Source organism: Camelus dromedarius, chromosome 21, assembly GCF_036321535.1.
Source record: "Camelus dromedarius isolate mCamDro1 chromosome 21, mCamDro1.pat, whole genome shotgun sequence".
In the NCBI taxonomy this organism is placed as follows: domain Eukaryota; kingdom Metazoa; phylum Chordata; class Mammalia; order Artiodactyla; family Camelidae; genus Camelus; species Camelus dromedarius.
Window position 1 is genome coordinate 32,454,049 of NC_087456.1, and position 24,400 is coordinate 32,478,448.

At 39.9% G+C, this 24,400-nt stretch overlaps 1 long non-coding RNA gene across 2 annotated transcripts in view; it reads left to right on the plus strand.

The window, feature by feature from the left end:
• LOC135318764 (uncharacterized) overlaps positions 1-23,129 on the plus strand; it is a 49,171-nt gene extending 26,042 nt beyond the window's left edge. For both annotated transcript variants that reach the window (XR_010377084.1, XR_010377085.1), the window contains one exon: positions 22,738-23,129. This is a non-coding gene — a long non-coding RNA (uncharacterized LOC135318764). The remainder of the gene's footprint in view (positions 1-22,737) is intronic.
• Positions 23,130-24,400: the final 1,271 nt, after the last annotated feature.

Below are 24,400 nucleotides of genomic sequence, written 5' to 3' on the forward strand. Positions count from 1 at the left end.
TTCTTTCTTGATCTAGGAGGTGGTCGCCTAGACTGACTTACTTTGTGATAATTCCTGGGTGATTTGTAAACTTTTCTGTGTCCAAATTACACTTCAGTAAAGCAGTTTTTAAATTAGGTTTAAAAAAAAAAAAAAGGAGATCCTTGAAAACCAGCATCCTAATATGACAAAAAAGCAATATTTTTAGCAATCCAGGAATAATGCCAGTTTAATTAGATTCCTTTTTTAAAATTATTATTACCAGCTACAGTTACCATGCTGTACATTACATCCCCATGACTTACTTAGCTTATAACTGGAAGTTAGTACCCCTTGATCTCCTTCACCCATTTCCTCTTATTTATTATTGTAATAAAGATGGTGAAGAAAGAACTCTTATAAAGGACAGAAAAATAGAGAACTCAGAATGCTGTGGGAAAAACAACTAGTGGTTTTCAGGCAAATGACTTGAGTTCTGTCACTTAATTGCTATGATTATGATCTTTAATTTTCATGTCCATCAGCTGGTATATAACCAATTTTATATAGATGAAGTATGATAATATGTATAAAAATACTTTGGAATACTAAATAAAAATGTCACTTTTTATCAACACTATTGATATTTATTTGACATAGAAATTTCCATTTATGTCTCCATGAAAACTGGACAATTGATTGGAAATAATAATTTAGCCATGTCCTGAAAGATACCTCATCAAATGATGTATTAAAATCCAGACAATCAACGGCATATTCTGTTCTTTAATGTGTCAGTCATGTGACTTGTAAAAGAAGGAGTTCGTCTGATATGTCTTATTTCTGGTTCACAGACTATAATTTCGGAAATGGAAGCAATCAGATATTATCTTTGTTGGCGTGTGTTCCCATTTGACCAGTTCAATTAATTTTAATGATGTCGTTAAGGGTGTGTGGTGTTGTATGTGTGCTAGGATACTGCAGAATTGTAAACAGCACAGACACCTTTCCCTTAGGTGGTCACAGCTTTAAAGTGAGACTTTTGAGAAGCTGCTTGGGGAACTGGACTGGGGGGTCGGGTGTGTGTGGGGTGGCATATCAGAGATGGAGCTGGTTGTTGGTAAGAAAATTATTAGCAGCTAATATGGTGGGAATTGGCGGCAAAGCTCAAAGCAGGAAGAGGAAAAAATCAGAAAAGAAAAAAATCTGGGTTTCTGAGTTTTCTTGAAGGAGGGAGATACAGAAATCAAACCTGCCCCAAGCAAACAAAACAAAACGTAAAACATTGCTATGTTATTTGGAAGGGTCACTAAGCATTCATGATGTCAGAGTCCAGGGTTCTGTCCAGGAATCATGACGGGGTGAATGTCTTCAGTAAGTCCCACTAGCTGGTTAAGAAAGACCGAAGTCGCTGTTCTTACTGTGTCTTTGAGGAACCGAACCCTGGGTGACAAGACCTCATGTGCAAGATTTACTGAGTAATAAAAGTATCCTTTGCCTGACTCTCCACGCCGACCTTGTACCCAGGGACTAATTTACTTCATAAAATTTCCAAAATGTTTTGAAAACCACCTTCCTTCAGAAAGGAATAAAAATGATTTGTGATCCTAAAACTTTGAATTGTAGCCTCATCAAGTCCACTGAGCATTATATTCTAGACAAGATACGTAGCCTGGTCTGGTTACGTCTTTATTTTTGTGTTCTCCGGCATATATTTTAAAACTTTAGAGCTCTTATTTAGTGATGTGGGGACACTGTAATAGTGCTTTGTTAGCCAAATGAAGGGCTTTTCTTCCAATGAAAGTTTATTGAAATTGCTAGATGCCAGGTACTTTTCTAGGTGCCCGATAACTGTGTAAAATCTTCAGTATTAGGCAGTGGTAGGCTTTGTTGATTCATCTAGGAAATTCAGCCTTTAAATTGAACATTTGTAGTATACAGAATCCATAAAAATCTCTTAAAAATTTATTTGTGTCTGTAATTGTTTGAAGTCTGTACTGATGTGTGGTAAGATATTTCCACTGAAAATTTCCAGAAGAACTAGCTGATGCCTGTGCTTGAATAGCTTGTTGGTGAAAATTTAGGTAGAAACTATATGGGACCCTCTTTTCAGAGGATTATTGATTAATCAATTCGGTCTTTAACAGGTGTCTATCCAGTACGTGACATCTGGTACTTTATACTATCATGCACTGAGTATGCAAAGGTTATTAAGACATTCTTATCTTGACTCACTAGAGGTTTACATGCCAATTTGCAGTTGATATCTGAGACTCCTCAACCCAAACAAGAAAACAGTGATGTCTTGCATTCAGCCCATGAAAACAATAAAAACATGCCAGTTGATTGTCACTTCCATAGTGACAGCCATTGGGTAGATGGTTTTTGTTCCAGAGATGTTAAATTCAGTAAGATTCTGTGTATATATATGGATGTGTGTCTGTGTGAGTGACAGGGAGTGGGTGAGAGGTGAGAGAGTTGTTTTAAGCTTCACTAATAATGAAGAAGCTTCTCTTTCATAGAAAGCAAAAGCAGCACAGTTATATTTTATGCAAAATATAGACTCATAGCAGTGATGTACTGGAGCTGGCTTGTGCCAGTGCATGAGAGTTGGCTTGTATGAGCTGGTAAGAGATGATCGTTAAATTTTCAGGAACTTGTGAGCTGATGGTTAAGCTTAGCTATTATTCAAAATTAATGATAAAAATTTAGAATTAAATAAATTATATTAAAAATGAAAGTAATTAATGTTAAAGATCCATCAGCTCCTAATTAGTTGATGACGTTTTATTATTCTCTACGCTCTCAAGTTTATTGACCCGTATGACACGTGTATGGAGGAGAAAGTATATGATAGTGTTCTATGGACCATCTTTTCCCAACTCTGCCTATCAGGTCAATAGCTTGAAATTGGCTTGGGGAGTGTTCACACTTCGAAAATAGGCGAACGCTACGAATTAGGTCCCTCCCTCCAAACTTCAAAAGGCACTTGTTAAACATTTGCCGGCGCACCAGCGGCTTGCACTCCAAGCTCACCACTCCTTTGTTTCTCTTTCAAAGAGCAGAATCACAGCTTCAGTAACATTCATTTTCTCTTAGTCCAAATTTGTCATTTCTCACCTTGTAGGACTTGAATGAAGCAGATGGCAAATCTGTGAACTAATTAATCACTGTTCTCGGAGTTGTATTGTGAGTTTCAGGGAGCTCATGTAGGACACAGAAGAAACTAACGCTTCCCAGGTCAAGCCACAAACGTGCAGAATTTACCTTGTCTAAAGTCAAGGATGTGGAGAAAGCAAACGAACCCAGAATTAAAGTGGGCGTGAAAAGATTGTTTATTGTCCTGTCAATTGTGAAGCTCCTTAGACATGGATTAAGTGAATATTCATCGCAGATAAATAGTCATTTAATGATTGTCCCTGGTGCTTTTTCACTATGAGAGCAAGTCAGGAGTACTTTGTCAGTAAGTGGGCATTTGGGGGCAAACAGACATCTCTAACAGTTGACTGACTGTACAGCATAATGGGGCTAAAATGCAGTATGTGAAAGCAAAACTTCCATGTGTGGTTATGTCACATACACGTATATGTATGTATATATATATGGATATGCACACAAACACGGTGAGACATTTTTAGATACATTACAGCTAAGCATCACATATTATTCTCTATTTTGCATATACTAAACTCTTTGTAATTATTACTTCACACTTACAGGTCCAGATGGTTTTCTTACTGTGGAAACCAAGAAGAGAAGGCTAAGTGAGCTTAGAATCTTGACAGCAAACCTTATATAAAATATGAAAAAGTAATGAAACAACACGTTAGAAGAAAAGCAGCTCTGTGACGTTATAGTTAGATGAGAAAAATCTTTTACAGAGTTCATGTTTAGTTCTGCATAGAAAGATAGTCTATAAAGCTGTGTCTGTGTATCCATATAGATTAGAGGTTAACAAAGATTTTCTGTAAAGGGCCAGACAGGAAATAGTTTAGACTTTTCTGACTTAGAGTCTCTGTGATGGTGGTTCAACTTTGCTGCTACTGTAGGGCTGAGGCCACCAGAGACAAGATGTAAATGAATGGGAGTGGCTGCTTTCCCATAACTCTCCTGGGGCCAGGTTGGGCTCATGGGGCTGTGGTTTGTTAGGCTTTGATCTATAGCGGGAGAGATTTGGTAATTACGCTCGCCAGCTAAACGTTCTCCTTTTGGACCCAAATCACTTGATTAGGAGATCTGTGCTGATCACCATTACTGGGGAATTCCCAGGTATCACTGTATTTGCATTATGAAGACTGATGTGGCCAGGAATTAAGACTGCACTGTAGCTATTAGATACAGATTGAGACAATTATCTGCATGTTCTACACTCCAGAATATTTCCTCAATTTTCTGTGTACACTGTGAGGATATTGTAGGATATCTGGATAATCCCAACCTTCTAGTGTGCTTTTCACGTTTACAGCCTCAGTGTCATATTTGCTAACCATAAGATAACCATGAAATCTCATACATAGGACAAATGACTGCCCTGGTTTGAGGACCGTTGTTTTTAAACATGAGATTCTAAGAGTAGGTATGATAAAAGTTTGGAAACTGAAACCAACATCATTAAACAATACAGGGACAGGACATTCTTTGCACTAAAATTAAGGAAACATAATTTAGCTGTTGGTTCCTGGAAGATAACAATTTGAACCATCGAAAATAGCTTACTTATTGAGGGTAATGGTTAATTTTTACATGTCAACTTCACTGGGCCATGGGGTGCCCAACATTCAGTTCATTATTCTGGGTGTTTCTGTGTGGTGTGCTGGAGCCAAAGTGGGGTTCATTTTGGCATCCAGCTAAGTCTAAGGGCTGCAGTTTATATCTTACTTGTGGCCTAAGGAAGCACTAGCAGGTCTCTTCAGAATCACAAGCCACTAGGTCTGTGTATTAGCTGTTTTGTGCTTAGGAGATTAGCATTTAAATTGGTAGACAGAGTATAGCAGATTGCCTTCCCTAATGTGGGTCGGCCTCGTCCAATCAGTTGGAGACTTGACTAGAACAAAAGGCTAACCCTCCCCTGAGTAACAGAATTGTTCCTGCCTGATGGCCTTCAAACTGGGACATTGGCTTTTTTTCCTGCCTTTGGATTTAACTGAAACATTGTCTCTTCCTGGGTCTCCAGCCTGTGGCCTTCAGATTGGAACTACACCATTGGTTCTTCTGCTTTTCAGGCCTTTGGACTCAGGCTGGAATGAAACCATCAGCTTTCCTGGGTCTCCAGGTTGCTGGGGCTTACCCTGCAGATCTTGGGACTTGTCAGCTTCCATAATCACATGAGATAATTCTTTATAATAAATCTTTTCCCATATATGTTAGTTTTGTTTCTCTGGAGAACCCTGACTAGTTAAGATGAACAGTTTCCTCATTAAGGAATTTTAAGCAGGTTGCCACATTGCACCCACCAACCCAAAACTATTAATGTCATAATTTCTGCTAACTCTAGCCGGTCCCTTTCTTTGCAAGACTCACCTTAATATCCCCCAGCCCAAACCATAACACTAGAAGTACTGTAAATACTGTCCTCTGACTGTCCCCTTCTGGACACCACTCTAGGTAGCTAAGGGTGGTCCTTTCCCTTAATGTCACAGGTCTAATAATCATAGCTTTGCTCAAAGCTGGTTTTTCCGAAGGTCCTAAAGAACCGACAGTTGAAATTTCCTGGCCGTTAACTTGGATTGGTTACACATTCATCATTCAACAAATATTTCCTATGGCGCAGGACTTGTGCTCGGTGGCTGGGCGTGTACTGGTCAACAAGAGAAATGCAGGCTTCACGCTGGTGTTCTAACAGAACTTAGAACCCGTGACATCCCTCTACTATAAAGATTCTGGTGGCATAAAGCCAAATTTGTCTCTCACCAGCCCCGACTTTCTACTGGTTATTGATAGTTTCCGTTGGACATTTTCCCATAGGGACTTGTAAGTAAACAGTGATGCACTCCCACACAATAGTACCTGCTTGTCATATGTCAAATATGTCCTAAAACCATTTCTGAGCTCAGTTCTGTTGGGCCATTTCCCCTAATCCATCCTTGAGCTCTCTGTTCCCCCATCTTCACTGCACACTTACAAAGACAACGAGGATTTGCTTCACTCACACACAGACCTGGCGACTTGTGACCCTGAAGAGACCCCCTGGCTTTTGCTTGCGCCACCAGTAAGATATAAACTACAACCCTTAAGATTTAGCCGGATGCCAAAAGGAGCCCTGCTTTGGCTCCAGTACATCACAGTTCCTTGGCACTTAATTTCTATGAACATAATCAAGATAATAAGAATGTGCCCTTAAATCAATGGCTTCTGTTGCTGTTGGGATAAAGCAAAAAAAAAAAAAAAAAAAAAAAGTCAATCCTTCACTTTATTGAAAATAAGAATCCAATTTCATGGAGTTATATCTTATAGGAAAGAAAGCTGCCATTTCTAAGGATTAAAATACCTGTTTCCAGGCACACATCTTTCCCACGTTTGTCCACCAGAAGAGCCTTGGCTAGTAGAGTAGATTTCGACGCTCATTTCTAGGCTGTGGTGAAGCTCGCAGCAGGTGTCAGGGTGGAGAAATCAACTCGCTGGCCTACCGACTGTATTTCTTCAAGAAATTTAAGTTGCTATAGTATACGTAGCTGTGTTTGAAGTGAGATACAGGTTGCAGGGTGCTGGCTTTTCAGAGCACCTCCCGGTTTTGCAGACTTGACTCCAAACCCGCAGGCCTGCAACTGTTCACGTGCCTGCCTTTGGTCCCAGAGTGGGGCAGGCGGCCAGCTGCGTGCCTGGTTAACTCCTCAAGGGAGCAGGTATCTCAATACACAAGTTTTGTTGGGAAGCCTTTTAAAATGTTTTTCTGGCACGTGGTTGTGGGGAAACCTCTCGAGGTGAGACCAGTTCTTTCCAGTTACCGTTCGGCCTTGCTTCTGGAGCAGCCGTGCGCAGCAGCCCCGCACACGTGTGCTGCAAACCCGTGGAAGGTGTTCTTCCTTACAGACTTCGTGGCTCAACCGGAACCAAGCATACCTGGCTCCCTTCTCCCGTAAAATGGGTGTAACTAATTAGAATAGCAGCAACGTTACATTTTATTACAAGGCTGTGTTAATGCAGTTGCTTTTGTTTGCCATTATTCCTTAATAAGATACAATAAAATCACCATAATGCATGAAAACAACTGTCCTCTCTGGGATAAAACTGGATTAATGACATATTTTGTGTTTATAGAAACAAACACCATTTAGCAGCCTTTCCTCTCAGGAGATTTTTCTTAACCAGCAACCAGGTACTTATTTTAGACCTAAAAGGAAAACACAGTTAATAATATTGAAAGGTTATTAGTGCAACAGGATACTTATCATCCTTGCGTGATGGAGAAAGCAGGTTCATTTAGAAAGACTCGCAAAGAAAATTTGCATATTTATATGAAACGTGGGACTGTTGGCGTTCTGTCTCTCAGGGGTTAGAGTTATTTTTAATTATGAATTCCCTTGCTGGTGAGGATCCGACAAAAGAGAAAGGGAAGTAGTCATTTCTAAATTGAAAACCTGAAGTGTTCTTTGTTAACCGCATTTTGAACAGCAAGGAAACTTCAGATGGTGAGATGGCATTTTCAGCTTAATTAACTTTGACTTAAAAGTTGTAGATGAAGAGCTTCTCCAGTAACAGAGCCACGCCTCCCACATGCACAGTTAAGCTGCAGCGTACATCCGGGTGGATGAAGTCCTACCCTTTAAAGTGGGCAGAGCAGAAAATGTCGTGTACTTCTTTGTGTTCTCTTGCTTGCACTCTTCTCATTTTTAAATGAAAGTGACTTTTCATTGAAAGCAGATTTAAAATGAAGGAATAATATTTATTTAACTCAGTGTATTAGTTTCTTATTGCTGCTATAACAAACTATCACAAATTTAGCAGCTTAAAACCCCACAGATTTCTCTTACAGTTCTGGAAGTCAGAAATCTGACATGGAATTCGCTGGGCTAAAATCAAGGTGTTGGTGGGTTTGCATCCCTTCTGGAGGCTCTAGGGGAGACTTTCTTTCCTTGCTTTTTCTTTCCTTGCTTTCTTCAGTGTCTTAAGGCTGCCTGCAGTCCTTGGCTTGTGGCCCCTTCCTCCGTCTTCAGTGCCAGCGGTTCCATCACTCAGACCCCTGCTTTAATGTCATTTTCCTCCTTGACTCTGACACTCCTACCTAGCTAGTGTAGGGAGCCTGGTTATCACATTGAATCCACTCAGGTAATTCAGGAAAATCTTCCCATCTCAAAATCCCTAGCTTAGTAAACGAGCTTAATTAATCCTTTCGTTCCACGGAAGATAACATACTCATAGATTTCCCCGATGAGGACGTGGCCGTCTTTGGGACGCTGCTGCTCAGACTGCTACATCCAGTCATTGCTTTGTTTACTTAGGTCCTCGTTGCTCGCTTCACTTACACCATGTTTTCCTTTGTGTTTTTAGTGCTCTTGTCAGCATGTGACATTTGTCTTACGTGGGTTCTTAGTGGTTTTCTGGTTAATATATTGTTTTCAGCAGATAAATAGTATGGCGATTCAGTCAGTTATCTGCCACTTAATTTTTATTATTCGTTCGTGAAACTGGTATTTATTTCCTGAATTTTGGTGCAAGTTGCTGGGTGAAGGAAATGACCCTCAGTGATGACGCAGATCAGATGCTCTATATGCAGACTGGTCCTGCTTCCTTCCTTTTAAATTATTGAAAATTAGTTCCAAGATACAGAATGTAGGTCAACTATCATGACTCCTCCCTCGTTACTTTGATTTGTGAAGTTGCGCTGGTTCACAATGATAAAGGAGGGAGAACCTAAGTAGATGTTAAAGCTTTCTTTTTTAAAAAAGAAACTAATGGTTTACTGCAAACCTAAAAAAGCCCCAAAAACCTAATTTGACATCTGCAGTATGTGACTTTTTCACACCATCATTCATCTAAAATTCATTTTTTTTAAAAACTGGGTTTTTCATGAGCAAGTCAGAAAAGATAATCCATTGGGAGGTAGACCTGAGCCTTTCTAACACCAAAAGTCCCCAATGAAATGGGAAAATACAGTAGCAATGCTACGCAGAAAGAGGAAAGGGGTATATTCTGTGCAGAGCTAAACACAAGACTGTTATTTTAATATCTCACAAGCTCCAGTTTTATGCTTCCTCTTGTAGGGATAATTTTTAATATGCTTTGATATGCTATACAATGCAATCATGTTTTCTGAAGGACTCCTTGCACTTTGCAATGTTCTGTGTGTTGAAATTTAATAAAGAGACATTGATGAGAAGTTTTGAATCTTAAAGGGGACTGTTGAGTGGGTCTGTGGGAATCCTTTGAGTTTCAGTCAGATGTAAACTGATTGAAGCACCTTCTCTGATAAAACTGTGAGGCTTTGCTCTTTCTATCCCTTTCAAGCATGTGGCTTTGTCTTCTAGTAACTGCACTAAAAGCTTCCAGTTCAGTGGATGAAGCTCTTTTACCTCAGTAAGAAAAGGTCAAACTCTGTTTCCCCTTCCAGTCGCCTCTCACCACTTACAAGTGCTGTGATTCAGGGTGAGTTACTGAAAACCCTACTTTACCTTCAGATGCGGCGGTTTGTGCTTTCAAGGCTTCTAATCAGAGCTGGCCCCTTCCTGAGCCTGCTTTCACCGCTGAAATCATTCTCCCTTTCTTCCAGGTGTTTAAAGCAGCCTCTGAAAGACTTTCCCTCTGTCTCTCCCTGCGTATTTACATGCTACTATCTGGGCATATATCTCAATAGACTGATTTGAGGATTACTGCTATTTGCAAAATGGTAAAAACGTGAAATAACTTACAAGAAAATAGCATAAGGGAATGGAATCGGACGTATTCAGCACTTAGTGGACATAGAGAAAAAAAGTAATTTTGATGTTTTTATATGGTGCCTGCATGAAAGATTGTGTAGACAGTTAATGAGAATTCATTTTCAAGTTTATAAAATGCTCCTTGTGTGGACAGTATTATTAGCTAATAGACAGGTAACGTATGTGTGTAAATAAACACAATGGTTGCAAATTGTTTTTCAAAACAGCTTCATTTTGTAGTTAGACCAGGAGGAACGTGAAATGGTGTTGAATTAAGTGGTGTTAATGATTTCACTATTTGATAATTTTGAATGGAAATTTTTCTTTTTTTCTGTAATGCAGGCAGTTGTGACGATGATGCTAATTTAGGAGTTTCCTGAGTTTAAGATACTTATTTCCAAAATGTCCTTACTATTCAAAGTGATCGGCATACAGTTAAGGCTGTTACAGCCGCTTGGTAGTTGATGCTTTAGCTTCAGCCATGATCACTGAACAGCCTCATCTTTGCTGTAAGGAGAGAATCATGTTTTTCAGCATAAAAAACTCACAGTTCTTTATAATTGGCTAACCATTAGCATTAAGGATTTAACAGGTAACACAAATCGGGGAAGATTTAAAGCAACAACATTGAGCTATATTCAACCCTAAAAATGTAAAATTGTTTGAATCTAAACCCATTCATTTCTCCAGACTTTGTCAGATAGGTCTTTCCATAATGCTCTACAGACGCTTATCTCGGCATTGTGACTTTTCTGGGAGACAGGGGTAACTTGCCGCTTTCCCTGGGATGAAGTTTCCGCAGTTTCAGTCACAGGAGAAGGTGAGCCTCCGTTTCTGTGGTGCTGCCCTCACTTTGTCTAGTTTCCTAAACATGCGGCAGAAACAAAGCAGAAACGAATGTACGAAAGTAACTAAGGCAGGTAAAAATTGCTGACACATGGCCTTGAGTAGACACTCTTTGAATGTCTGCCGGGGATCTGTCCTTAACTGTCAAGAATGGTGAGTAAATTTACTTGCTGTCTTAATAGTGGATTTATTATGACAAAAACTTCCAGTCGTGATTCATGTCAGTTTCCCTGGGACAAGGTTCATGTAAATGTGCTTCTGTTATTCTAATATAATCACACGGCGGTCATGCTGGTTTGTGGAGAAATTCTAGAACATGACAGTTCAAAGAGATGCTCAAATCTCCTCTCCTCTCCTGACATGTAACTGGTCTAGCCTTCCAATGAGACAGTTATTCAGATAAAAACTGGGATTAGGTGATCAGCTGCCAGGACATTTAATTAATAGTGTATATGTAGGAGGTGTTGCACAGTGTCGGAGAGGGAGGGAGTTAAAATCTAAGGATTCTGCTTGTGGTTTAGCTCCGCCGTGAATCACTGGTGTTGGTCATGAGGCTTGTCTGAAGTTTCATTTCTAAATCCAGGGGCTGTTCTTAGTGCTGTCAAAATATTCTCCCAGCCTCGAGCATGTTTATACTTTTTGGATGATTCTGGTCTGTATGATCACATTCTCTGTAGCAGTTAGTAACTCGCTGCCCCGCTTCTAGTGTTTTCCTCCAGCGCATCCTGCATCTTCCTCCAGTGCACCTGACACCCTGCGTTCGGAGCAGGCATTGCCTAAGACTTATCTTGCTCTTTCCTTCTGTAGTTGTTAGCGATTCCTTGATGACTAGGAAAAACACCACAGGCTCATTCTTGTCTGTCTTTTTAAGCTTTGTTGCTGAGTTCTCTTGTACATATTTCTTTTCTGCTTCAGTTTATTAAAAGGAAACCAGAGCAAAGCATAGAAACCTCCAACCATCTATTCAACCAACTGGCCAACTAAACACCATAAGAATAGCATGTCAGTTTATCCCTTGGATCAGAGTGGCTTTTTGCTTTCTTCCTGTGTAACCAATCTTATTCCTCCTTTAAGGCCTCACTTAGCACTTTGACCTACTGGAAAATTTTCCACATCTTTCCAGAATGGAACTAATGCTTCTTTGAATGCATCATGCTTTTGATTTGTGTTGATCTCTGCACATCTCTTGTAAAGATCCTCCTGTTCGTGGCTAAAGTTGTAATCTGACACTTACATATTGATTTCTTACTTGTTTATATGTTTATTTTTTATCCCCAACTAGGATATAGGCATTTTGAGGAAAGAATGCATGTAGTTCTCTGTATTATTCTTGGAACCTGGCCTGTATTAGAAGACATTCAGTAAATATTCATCAAAACAACCTATAATTTGAAACACTTTTGCTTTCATAGAATTAAAACATGTTTTTTTCTGATGCAAAAAATCAAGTGGAATGAAACAACTAACATTTTATTTTTTTCTAGCAAGGAACTGTGGAGAGTGAGTATATGGCTAAGGAAATACTAAAAAGGATTTATATGTCAGACTATGTGATTAATAATTAAATATTCCTCCACCATTGGGCCCTTACTATTTGAGATGCTAGCCGTCGAATTCTTATTTACTGCATAACAGCACTGTGTTTAGCTTGCTGAAACCCGACTAAAATCCGGGTCTTCTGGCTTCTGCTTTAAGGCCATTCAGCAGTGTCATATCCAGTGTAAGCACAAACATTTACACACAGCTCTGAGAAACAGTGTCTGCGTATCCCAGAGCTATCCTGAAGATACTGAGAAGTGTCTTCAAGGCATAAAGCAGTAAGATACCTACAAAACTTCCTAAAATTGTATCCAAAACTCTGTTTCTTAGCAAAACTTACTAAAATTTCTCTTTAGATACCTGGATATTCTTATTCTCTAGGAGTTTTTTGGGTTTTTTATTCTCTCTCTCATCTTTTCCCAGTGCTCCAGTTTTATACATTATTTTAACCTGGACCGCAGCTTCCCCAGAGCAGGTCAACACAAAGAATTTCTGCTGAGCAGCCTGGAGAGGGAGGAAGCTATAAACACATATGCTATGGTATTTTCACCTGTGCCATAGAGTTTTCATCAGCCCCATTAGAGGTTCTGACTCCTCATGTTAGAAACTCCAGAAAGTGAGGGTTAGAGAAAACACGTAACTTGCCCCAGGGTACTGTTCTGGTTAATGCTGCTGCCCCAGTCACCCCAGAGTTCAGTGGTGTACAATAACCATTTCAGTAGTCATGCGGACTCCAAGGGTCAGGAATTTGGACAGGGTGCAGCAGGGTGATGTCTGGGGCCACAGCTGGGAAGGTGTGAATGCTGGGGTGATGGACGTCTGAGCTGTAATCTTCTGCAGACATCTTCATTCACGTGTGCGGTAGCTGATGTGGCCGTGGACCAGCCTCTCACCTGGTCTGTCGGCTGGAACACTTGCCATGGCCCTTCCAGACACTCTCTTTACATGCACAAGTTTAGGCTTCCTCAAAGCGTGGAGGGTGGGTTCCAAGGACGAATACTGCAAGGAAGCAGAGCTGTGTGCACCACTTTTATGATTAAGGCATGAAACCTGCAAGTGTCGCTTCCACAGGACTCCCTTTGCTGGCTGAGGCAGTCATAAAGGTCTGCCCAGGTTCAGGGGGAAGGGATCCTTACCGCTAAGTGGGTGAATGTCAAGGTGTGCTGTGTGAGGAGCACGGAGGACGGGAGTTATTGCTGCAGCCACATCTCTGGAAAACACTCTCTTCCAGGATCACAGAGGTGGTGAGTAGCTGCGTAGGGATTTGAACTAAGTTTTTTCTGAGCCCGGTTCCTATCACTTTTAATCACTATCCCCAAATCCACTCTCCAGGGTAAATAAAAATTGTCACAGTGTACAGTTGTATTTGTTACATTTTAGATATCAGCACATAATTGAAAAGGAAATGCATTTGCAAAAATGTTGAAGTATACAAGAAAAAAATTTGTCAAAAAAACATTTTAGATGTACCATTTTCCAAATAATAATGGGGAGGACTTTATTTCCTTTCAAGACCACGTCTTTCTAAAGTGAGTGTGGGGGTTTGGCTTACAGGGAGTTACTCTGATACTTCTAAATGAAATGTCAAATATAATTTAATGCTTGAAACCTGAAGCAAGCCTGACTACATTTAGAGTTTGACAGCTTGCTGTGTTTCTGTTAAGCTATCTATCCATGGGGATCAAACACTATGTTTAATGGAGAAGTCTGTGAGGTGATATCTGCGGGTATATGTATACATGAGTTATTGATGAATAATAATAACACTTGCTTATTGAGTGCTTACTGTGTGCCTTGTTCCTTTCACAGTTGATCATTTTGAATGTCTTCAGTAACTGTGCGGGAAAGTTGCTGTCATTTCATTCTGACAGTTGGAGAGGCTTAGAGATGTTTTTTGATAACTTTGTCTGAGGTCAGACAGCTGGGCAGAGCAGCCTACTTGAACTATTTCATCCTGCTTCTGTAATGTATGAAGCAGGGCAATCTCATTCACAGTTGGATTATCCAAACTTCAGCTCTGCCCAGGGTGGCTCTCGAATGTGATCCAACCTGGCCCGGCCTGCCTTGAGGAGCAAGGCGAGCAGCATCGGTGAAGCTACAATCTTCATGAGCATCTCCATCAAGTCACTGTAGCTGAGGAAATGCTTGGCAAATAGGATTTCTTTTGTCGCTTGTGAAGACCTGTGAGTTACCACGATCCACACGTTATAGAAGAGGAGTGGCTTCCGAACTAAAGTGGAGCACGGCTGTCACTTTCATTTCACTGCAGGGAAGCGTGTGTCTTCTTGTCCATTAGTGCTTTTCCCTGTAGCAGAAGCACACAGACTCAGACACACACACACTCACACTTAGAGTGAGAGGGGAGAAGTAGGTGGAAGGAGTGATGGGGCTCATTGCTTCCTTTAACCCTGCTTTTCAGACATAGAATTTGTGCTCATGGAAGACGGAAACCCGCGTAGGAATGCTCTGGGTTAGTGCGACAGCGAGCCTCTTGTGTGTTAGTGCAGCATCTGGTGAATCCGGAGCATTAATACAAGGATGAACTGAACCGTTCCTTCCTTAATTTAAAATTCTGAGGATAAATACAGACCCAGTTATGTAAGCGATGTTCATGACATGGTGAGGAAGTGGCCTGTGGAGCTCGACTCCTGAAATGTCAGAAAGGACTTGGGTTTTCTTTTCTTCCACAGTCTGGTGGAAAACTTCCCCGACACCTACTTTCAGTTGATAAGAACCCCTTTCTTCTCCTGTTGGGTACTCTTTTGTGATTCTAAAATCTGTTTCCTGTGGTCTAACCATAGAAATCTTTACTTGAACTATCAATGGTTTAGTTGCTATTAGGGGATCATTTTCAGAACATTTTGGCAATTAACATTTAGCTGAAACTCACAGGTTGGCCTGACAGCTCACCTGTGACTAGCAGACGATGCTCTGAGTTTTTACAATTCTGAGCTTTCAACTCAAGATACCATCTTGTGGTGCTCCTTGGAATGCCGTGTGCAGTTTCGGCTGCCACGTAGCAAGAAAAACATAACAGCACTGATGAAAGTCCAGGGCAAATAACCAAACAGGAAAAGAAAAGATTCTCCAAATAGGGACATACTAAAAGGATCTGAACTAAGTTTGGAAATAAAATCTTAAAGAATACGAGGAACAGAGGGATACGGTTGAAGTCTAGAAGCGAACAGGTGAATCGAATCTGTGTGAGGTTTCCATATCAGGTAGTTAGCAGAGGTACAGACTGAAAACATAAATCGATTAACATTTTGGAAGTAAAATCAAGAATAGTATATTCAGGTGGAGTTGTTAAGAGGGAGCCAGTTGCATTCGGGGTGTTTTTCTAACTTCTGGAGTTTTCCATCCTGGTAGATCCCCATGGTGTCCCATCACAAAGCGTCTCCTGGTGACATAGGTGGAAATCTGGGCATGCTGCCCCAGCACGACGTTGCTCACATGCTTACCTGCCTTGTCTTTCCCTTCATTCTCAATGTGGGAATATTTATAGATTATCTGTGGTCATTTGTTATTTTTGATTCCTTTCTCTTAGCAGTTCTCATAAAGAAATGCATGACATTTATTATTGACACAAAGACCAGTATAATTTTTTTTAAAAAGCTCATGAAAATGATTATAGGCAACCTCTATTGCCAAGTTTAAATCAATCTAGCCTATTTAATCTATGTCTCTCTTTACTTAATTCTATACCTCGATCTATAATTTATTAACTGTATTGTTATGAGACCCATTTCCTTGGTTTATGAAGTAAGTTTTCTACTTGATACTAAAGCCTTATATTCTGATCTGATTTTTCAGCGTTCTTTCTGCTGGCGCTGGCTCCCTGAATGCCTAGGGTATATGTGTGCATCAAGCGACTGCAATCTGGGGGCATTGGACATAAACTGCTAATCGCACCAGCGAGGAGCTAATGGTTTGGCAGAAGAGCTGTGAGTGATGGAGCCAGGCCTCCGGTTACTGTGCTTTGCCTGTTGAACTTTAGTAAGTTCAGAGCCCTGAACAGGTGGTTTAGCACTTACCCGCTCAGTTCCAGGCACCCACCTTGCGAGGACCTCATGTGCTGTGGTGAATTTGGCAGGTTTCCCGCATTTGTTTGGCATTTAAGGAAAATCAAGCTATAATCTTTAGGAATAGCAAAGGTGTTAGAACTGTGGAACAGACTTCAGGCTTTAAGACAGAAACAAGGCTGATCTGATCCGAACAGGGACACCAGTTTCATAGACAAGACGAATTATACTTAGGGAACAAAACAAACACTGAATAAAAATCAGTGCCATTGATTTAGTCAAAGCATTCCTCATAAGGGTCCGGGAAGATAGTCACATGCTGACAATCGGGGATGAAATCTGAGATACAGAGGGAAATGATGCTTGAATCTTCTGACAGAATATTACATTTTTTTCACTTGCTCCTTATGTCTGCGACATAATTGAATGTTCTTTAATATGTCTCTCTTCCCCCAAGCAAGTGTGCCCTGACCCAGTTACAGAACATTTGTGGCAATTTTAGATGAAGGGTGGAGGGGGAGGGTCATGAGTCTGAGATAGTAAAAGAAAATTTAATTTACTTGGTAGGTCTCCCTGCCTGTTTGAAGTCTTCTGGCACAGCACTGCTTGGCCTGAGTCTTTATTTTAGCTTGAAAAATAACATTTGTTAAAATAACAAGTTCATGGGGCTGATCTTTGGTGAAGGATTTTATTTGAAAATAAAGATTACTCCAATCCTACTTAATTTGTAAAGTGCTCAGAAATAAACTACAGTCGTATGTTGTATCTATCGTTCAGTCTAATACAAGTAAACAGAGATTCTGGGGTTGCAGCTTTATCTGAGACCCCCTGGGAAGTGCTTTGGAGGAAGAAATGCCTGCAATAAAAAAACAAAAACAAAAAGGAGGAAAAAAGCATTTAACCTGTATAAAACATAACCTTTTTCTTCCATTTGTTTTGCAACTAAAATTATCTGAAGACATGAGTATCCATTTCTAATCTCCAAATAGCTAGATGTACACGCGACGTTAACATGACAAATAGAATATAGCGTTCACATTGTATTAGCTTGGAAGGAAGGAAACCACGCACATATGCTCACTAAGATGTACATTCCAGCTGGAGAAATCTTCAGAATTGTGCTGAAAAGTAAAAACTAGCACTCAGATTGGTGGGGGGAAGGAAGTTCACTGAAGTTACTTGTTTTTTAGGGAGACAGGGTCCTGTAGGAGAGTGTGTTTCAAATTGTCATAGGCTTCACCTGGGAAATACATGCTTCACCTGGGAATCTTGTTCAAATGCAGATTTTAATTCAGCAGGTCTGAGATGAGACCTGAGTCTGTTTCTAATAAGTTCCCAGGTGAGGCCAGTGCGGCTGGTCTGAGGGTCATACTTTGAGGAAAAAGCAGTTGCAGAGGAGGCTACCTATGTATGTGCTAAGGGTAAATCCTAGTCTGTTCACTCGCTGAGCTTAACCTCTCTGAGCTCCAGCATGCTTACCTGTCCGATTGACCCTATTTAAAGGAAGATTGTAAACCTACTAACGTTAGTAAAGCTTTTTTTTTTTTTTTTTGCATGACTGCTATAAGCCATGTCAGTATAAAGACTTTTTGAAATTAACTGAAACCTCACAGAGCATCATTATCATTACTTTTGGTGGAATGTGTCCATTGTTTAAGGAGAATTCGTTGAATTGTTCCAGATACAGGAAGAAAGAGAAATAAGGAAGTTGAATGGATACAACAAAGAGAGTCACAGGTGGAGACTGATGGAGCGGGGTTCTCAGAGCCTGGTCTGCCCAGCAGCACGAGCCTCACTGGGCAACTTGAAAGAAATGCAGATTCTCAGACCCCATCCCAGGCTTACTGAATCAGGGGCGGCCCAGCCCCGTGTGACCCACACGACCTCCAGGCGGTTCTCATGCACGTTGAGGAGCGAGGACCCCTGAGGAGGAGCAGGAGACCCCACATCTGGGTGGAGGGGGAGGCTCTGTGGTCGTGGGCTCAGTAAACCACTCCTGACCGCGCTCCGCAAAGTGGCCCAGTTGCATTCTCTGAGCCCAGCTCTTCACATCAGTCAAGGGTTCCACTCAGAAAGTATTAATGTGCATTACTAATGAAGTAGCAGGAAGTTAAATAATCAGGAGCCCAGGCAAGAGGTGCTGATGGGGTGGATACAAGGGCAGACATGAATAAAAAAATAAACAGGAAGATTTGGTGGAATCTAGGAGTAAAGAAAAGCTGATCTAAACAGAATCAGATCAGTGACGAGCATCCAAAATATTTATAATGACACAGGCACAATATACTCATGCCTTGATATTTCTCTTAGATACAGTGATGAAACAGAGACTGTTACTCTGGCAAAGGAAGCTTCAAAGAAACTATCACAATTTTCTAACTGTATAAGAGTGTAGAGAATGGTGCAACCAAAAATAGCCACAGATTCAGGAGCCTTCAGTGAACCAGGACAGAAACATAGGACTTAAAAGACTGTGGATGTGCACAGTCGTTAGAAGGTCCAACCACGGCTGCGCCTATGAATTCTAGCCTGTGATGTCTGCATTTTAATGTCGCTCTTGAGCTCTGGAAATCTGTTTGTCACACACTGCTTTCACTCAGGCACCTACTTGTGTCTGTCTGTCTCCACCCACAAGGCATGACATTGAACATTTCTTAAAATAGAAGAAAAAACCAGCTTTATGGAGGATGATACAACATCTCTTGGTTTCTGAACAAAATGTTTTGCATTTCAACAAGGTCTTGGAAATCAGAGACTGTCATGATGTGCAGGCGGTGATTTGAGATAAGCTGCATAACCGAACGTTTTTAAGTTCTCATATTGGGTGTGTATCGGGTCAGGGGAGGAGGGGGAGGAGGGGGAAGACAGGGAGTGTGTATACTGTTTTACGTACATTCATTGAGTTAGAAAATCATGCTGTATCTTAGTGAGATGAGCGTTGTAGGAAACCAGGGCCCTGTTTGCTTGTGGCCCCGAGCGAGCAAGAGCAGTGCGTGACCTGTTCACGCCACGAGGTGCAGCTCAGACCTGTTCTCTGCAGGTTGGGCCATCTCGGCGCTGCTGGCCTGTTTCTAAGAAAGAAGCACTGCGGATGTGGGAAAGAATCAGGTCAGGACTGTGTGTCTGCTGCCCTCAGCTGAGTTTCCCTATAGAATGTTCTGTCATTTTTCCTTGGTGATGTGTTTCCTTGGTGATACGTTTCCATTTTTCTAAAGGGAAAAGGGGAAGGATAAAAGAGCAGAGACCTAACTGTGGAATCTCCTGTCTCTAAACTACTCTCCGCATCTTGCTTAAGGGTCTTTTTCTGGCTTCATGAAAGGGGTCCTTTCTCCCTTGGCCAACGTGATTGAGGATGTCCCTTCTATAAGTAGAGAAGAGATACTTATGGCGAATGAGGCGTTTTTTTGGTGAAGGGTGTGTAAAACTCTTGTTTTTATACTGTAGGAAAACTAGTCCAGTTTTACTCATATACTTTATTATTTCATGGGTTTCACCTCACTGGATCGATTACCTTAATTTTATATGCTATCGGACAATGAGGTCAGAATCTGGTGTTTTCATCTTTATATCTGTTTCTAGTATATTGACTGGCACTCAGTATTAGTTGAATGAATAAACAAATCAATGAATAAATAGCATTTCTTTAAATGACATTGGAGAGATAGTAGATGATGGGTCTATTTTTGAACAGCAATTGGGGTGAACTTTGAGAAATTGAAAATCACATTATTTGGAGTTGGAATGAATATTGTAATAAATATTTGTTGAATGAATGTGAATTAAACTGGATTCTGTCTGTCGTTTTACCAATGAGCGAACAAAAGGGGTTAACTGATTTCCTGATGGTTCCGTTTCTAGTTAGTCACAGGACTGGCACTGGGATACACTTTTGACATATTTCTATTATAGGAAATTGTAAACATTTATGAAAGTAGGGGAGATGTTATAATAAATGTCATGTCTCCATCAGTGTCTCCAAGCATATTCTATTCATCTATTCAGTAGTGTTTTATCAACGCCCATGTCTACCCTCTGCTGTTTCCAGATTATTTTTATGCAAATCCCAGAAAGCACTTCATTTGCAAACATTTTAGTATTTAGCTCTAAATGTTAGAGACAAAATATCCACAGTACCATTAATTAATTAATACTTCCTTGTTATCATTTAATATCCAGTCAGTGTTCACATTTTCTTGTTTGTCTTAGACATTTTCTTTTAGTTTTCATTTGTTTGGACTGGAATTCAAATAAAGTCCATACACAGTAATTAATTATATCTGTTAAGTATTTTTTATTCTGGAAGTTCTTCCTCCCCCTGTCCCCCAGTCTCCCTTTGATTTTTAAGTTGCTCATGAAACTGGGGTCATTTGTCCTGTTTTCCCAAATTTGAATTTTGCTGGTTGCCTAAAATATAATTTTCTAAGATAAAAATGATCATTTAGGACCCATTTAAAAAAAAAAAACTTTGTGGTGAAGGATACACATATATTGAAAATTGTTTCCCTAGTGTATATTCTTCTAAAGTTTGAAAAAGTTGTGCCATGAAATTTATTTCTATTCGAAAAACATTCAGAAATAACATCTCAAGGAAGTTTTACCACAGGATTCCTTAAATGACCTTATTAATTTTCTAAAGTGTTTATTTCTCTTTTCTCTTTGATACTTGGATTAAGACCAACTTTTAATTAATGAAGAAAAAATACAAATCAGAACTGTGACAGGAACTTTCATAATGCTTAAGTGTTTCTTTACTGATTAGAGCAAATCCAAAGCAGTTAATTTTTATAATTATTCAGTTTTTTATTAACCATTCAGAACATGAACCAAATGGAGACGAAAATCCCCAGTCTCTTAAGAACTTACAGCAATAAAACTCTCAGTGTTGCTGGTTGGTGGTCTTTCTGAGCACAGGACACCATTGTTTGCCTTTTCTGGTTTACATAACCCAGGTTTTATCTCTGTAGGCTTCTGAGACTCCCAGAGATTTATACTGGTAAATTGGAGTCAATTTGTGAATTTTCAGTTTATTTCATAAAAACAAAAAGACTAAAATATGTGTTAAAGGATTGTGGAGTATAAACTGCAGATCACACGTAGCGAGAATTAGCTAATCCATCTGAACGGCAATGATACCGGAACAACTGATGCTACACTGAAAATTTCCCTAAAAACAAAGTAATCTTCCTCATTAGAGATTTCTGTTCTCCTTTTGCTCCTTTGCTGACCTGACTTTTCTCTGGGCATTTTAATTTCTGCAGCTGTGAAAACACTGGCATCTGAAACAGGCCTTCCTGAGAGGCCAGAGGAAGTGCGTGTTTGATTCCTTTTCATTAGAAACACTTAGGAGGGAAGGCTGGGTGAAGGGTACCTGAGGACTCTCTGAACTGTACAGTAATTTCAGTTTTTCTTTAACTTTGAAACTATTCCAAAAGAGAAAGAGATTTTAAAAACTTGAGTTTTATTAATTTCGATCTATACTACTAAAATTTCATCAAAATAGTAAATACATAGTCACCCATGCTTTCTTCAGCTGACAGCAATTTAACATTTAAAAAATAAAATCAGAAAGGAGGAATATATTTGGCTTATATTTGGCATTTTAGTGAAACAAAATGGTTATTTTGTCTGTTTCAAGGGTAAAACCATTTACTGAGTGTTTTCCTCTCGAAAGGGATGTCTGCTTAATGGCCACCTTATATTTTCACAAAAATAAAGTTATCATAGAATCCAAAAAAACCCAGCTCTTATAAGATGAGTTATTTACTTTATGAAAAGGGTAAAAAATTAATAATGAAATTCTGTGACCCAAGCAATTATTATATCATAACATTGGAACAAACTAGAACAATTGGAGATGTGTTCTTCTCAGTAGCCGAGGCTTCTAGACGGTTGAGGGTTTACACTTTAAGCATGGAAGTTTTCACAATTTTGAATTTGTCATGTTCCTTTCTGAAGTTAGTATTTAACCCTTTCCTGATGACTCTGGATTCTGAGTCTTACACTGTCTTCAGACTTAAACTTCTCAATTCTATTTTTCATAGGACTTCCAGGGACATCTCATTAAATATAAGAACAAACAAACAAACATTTTTTTAACCTCCTTCCGTGGTTTTCTCCAACCTTCAGGATGAAGCCCTAGCTCCCCCCGTGACAGATGGCACTCTGATGCCTGGTCCCTAAGGTCCCCCTGTTTGCACCTTTTCCTACTCCTCCTTGGCTGGGGTTCTTGTCATACAGGCCAGTTCTCACTCACTTTTTCTGTCACACAGAGTGCGACTATTGCCTGGAATGCCTTCCTCTACTCCTGTCTTGGAGTAAATAGAAAAGATTTAAAACAGGCAGACCTCCCTTCCTTCCTCCTCTTCCCTCTTCCTTCAGGGTACCAGAGATACAGGTGACCACTGTCACTTTGCGTGTGATGCTGTATGGTAATTGACTATTTGTTTGTCATCATATAAGATGGTACATATTATGGACACAGACCATTTACCATTTTTTTTTTTTCTTTTTTCTTTTAGCATCTAGCATTGCTATCCTACCCATAAGAACCAATCAACAAATAGTGGTGGCTGTTGAATGATTCAGTATGACATCATAATTACTGGAGTTTACTGAAGAATCGAGGGCTATAGTGGATTATGTCAAATGCTGTGGTTTTGTAATGATGGAGCTTTCATGCTGTGGCCATTCTGAACATTCCTTCTTTGATTGTCATTTGCCAATTCTTGATCCTTCAGTGTATCTGTCCATGGTAGCTAAATCTTTTTCTGATTTGGTAAGTTTCATGTACTTTTTGTTTGCTTCTCAAGTGAGAATGTGAGAATATTCTATTTGTGGCTAGAACTATTTGCTTCTAAGTTTGCTGATTCTATTAAAGAACTGATTAAATGTGATGATTAATTTTATAGCACCGTTGGTTTGATATGTCTTCCTTGAATTCTTGGTTATCTCAATACAATCAACCATTGTTTTTGTATCATTCAATAATAGCTTCTGTTACTTTTCTGCAACAAGCAAACTGCTATTATGTACTATAAGCATGCACTTACTGAAACAAGTTTAACCAGGTCATTTCAATGTTAAGAGCAAAACAAAGTCAACAAAAATTTTAACTTAAAATTCACAAGGGTAAGTGAAAAAGAATTCAACACCAACCTCTGATTCTGTTTATGGAAAGATAGTTAAACCATATTACGTTATCTCAAATGATTAGAATACTTTTTAAAATAAGAGTTGGAATGATTATTTTTAGAGTTTCATAACAACCAGTTTTCTAAGTGAAACCATATGAAGGTAGAATATTTTCCTGTCTTATAAATGAGAAAACTGGTACACAGGAAACTAAATATTTGGATTCACCCCTCAATTTTGGCCATGTTTAGTGGGAATACTACCTCTTTTCATTAACCTTGTTTCAAAGGCAGTGATCATTTAACTCGCCTTCCCCATAACCTGTTTTGTTTTTTTTTTAAATTAAAATATCAGGTGCTTTATCACACAGTAGATTTAGGTGTCACTTCTTTGGGGGTCTTGTATTCATCCTGACTATGGGACTTAAATTCATCTTCTCAAACAGTTTTCTTGTTAAACGTTCTCAGCAAAGTGCCCTGGGTTGACAAACTGAAGTGCATATTGGGCATTTCAACATGAGCAGAAGGAGTGTGGAGAGGATGCTGCATAAACTTGTTTTACTCAACCTTGAGGAAATGTTAATTCCCTCTTCAAATGAAGTGCACCAAGTGTATGTGCAGCGTTCCCGAGAGCCTCCTAATGAACTGAGAAGCAAACAGTCTGAGGTGGGAAGAAATACGTTTCATCAGCCCCCTGGGCAGCGATGATTCTCCTCAGCTTGTCACACATACTTGATTCTGATTAAAACAAGGCAGATGAGCTAACTATTTGAACCGTTCCTGATAAAGAAATTGCTCTTGTCTCTGGTAGAGTCTCAGATCTCACATCATCTAGATTGCATGTCTTGTTTGTTAAAATACAGGCTAGCAAAGTGCACGGAATAATTAGAGGAACGTCTTTCAGAGGCTGTGACTGGAAGAGAAGCCATCATTTTAAATGACCCAGATGACAGAGGTGACAAGGTTGATGTGATGTCCTGGCTAAAGGGGCATTCGAAACTTGGGGTTAAAGTAGACTCTTCTTTAAATTGCTCTACTCCTTTTCAACATT